The sequence below is a fragment of the Colobus angolensis genome, unplaced genomic scaffold (genome assembly GCF_000951035.1).
Source record: "Colobus angolensis palliatus isolate OR3802 unplaced genomic scaffold, Cang.pa_1.0 Scaffold109, whole genome shotgun sequence".
NCBI lineage: Eukaryota > Metazoa > Chordata > Mammalia > Primates > Cercopithecidae > Colobus > Colobus angolensis.
Genome location: NW_012111919.1, coordinates 2,433,637 through 2,435,415, shown reverse-complemented (window position 1 = coordinate 2,435,415; position 1,779 = coordinate 2,433,637).

Sequence of the window (1,779 nt, the reverse complement as noted above, 5' to 3'; positions counted from 1 at the left end):
TCTCGGCTCACTGCAAACTCTGCCTCCCAGGTTCAAACGATTCTCCTGCCTCAGCCTCCCAAGTTGCTGGGACTACAGGTGCATGCCACAACACTCAGCTCATTTTTGTATTTTTACTAGAGATTAGGTTTCACCATGTTGGCCAGGTGGTCTCAATCTCTTGAGCTCATGATCCACGTGCCTTGGCCTCCCTAAGTGCTGGGATTATAGGCATTAGCCACTGCACCTGGGCACAATGCATTTTTTTTTTAAATGGTTTAAATATATTGTTTTAGGCTGGGCATGGAGGCTCACACCTGTAATCCCAACATTTTGGGAGGCTGAGGCGGGTGGACCACCTGAAGTCAGGAGTTTGAGAACAGCCTGACCAACATGGAGAAACCCCGTCTCTACTAAAAATACAAAATTAGTCAGGCGTGGTAGTGAATGTCTGTAATCTTAAGTACTTGGGAGGCTGAGGCAGCAGAATCGCTCGAACCCGGGAGGTGGAGGTTGCAGTGAGCCGAGATTGTGCCACTGCACTCCAGCCTGGACGACAAAGCAACACTCCATCTCAAAATAAATAAATAAATAAATAAATAAATAAATAAATAAATAAATAAATAAATAAATAAATAAATAAAAGCTTTTTCAGTCATGTTCATTGGGAAGGGACTTCAAGGTACCTTGTCTGCCATACTGATGGACATAGAAGTTTCACATGGAAACTTTCTGGCCAGGATGCATATTCCTTTTTTCAAATATGTTTATTTGTTTAGAGGCATTTCTAAACAACTTTTTTTGAGGCTTTTTTTTTTTTTTCCTGAGACAAAGTCTCACTCTGTCGCCCAGGCTGGAGTACAGTGGCATGATCTCGGCTCACTGCAACCTCCGCCTTCTGGGTTCAAGTGATTCTCCTACCTCAGCCTCCCGAGTAGCTGGGACTACAGGCCCACCCCACCACGCCTGGCTAATTTTTTATATTTTTTTAGAGACAGGATTTCACCATGTTGGCCAGGATGGACTCGATCTCCTGACCTTGTGATCTGCCTGCCTCAGCCTCCCAAAGTGCTGGGATTACAGGCGTGAGCCGTCGCGCCCAGCCGAAGCTTTTATACTTCTGAACTCCGTGTAAAAACTACTCACTTACAGCTGGGCACGATGGCTCATGCCTGTAATCCCAGCACTTTGGGAGGCTTTTGTATTTTTAGTAGAGATGGGGTTTCATCATCTCTACTAAAAATACAAAAAATTAGCTGGGTGTGGTGGCACGCACCTGTAGTCCCAGCTACTTGGGAGGCTGAGGCAGGATAATCACATGAACCCTGGAGGCAGAGGTTGCAGTGAGCCAAGATCGAACCACTACACTCCATCCTGGGTGACAGAGCAAGACTCTATCTGGAAAAAAAAAAAACCTACTCACTTACAGTATATTTTGGAGACATCAGTGATTCCAACAGCACAGGTCTTTTTCAGCCAGGGTAGATCCTTGTCTATATAAGCAAAACGATCTGGTCACGTGTTATTCTGGAACAATCTTTTTTATTTTCTTCCCATCAAAGCACACTGTGGCTCCTCTACATTCTTCCTTCATTGCCATGTCAATTGGGTGGTTATGTCTGAGGGGGCTTCTGCATGCAGGGAAGAATTTCATTTTGGTTTTGATCAATATTCAGTAAAGTACAATCTAGGTTTCTTCAAGCCTTTATAGACAAAAGTTCAAAATCTTAAATTTACCTGTAACTCAAATTATTATTCATTTTCACTTAATCTTGAATGAAGGCTCAACTAGCATATAAA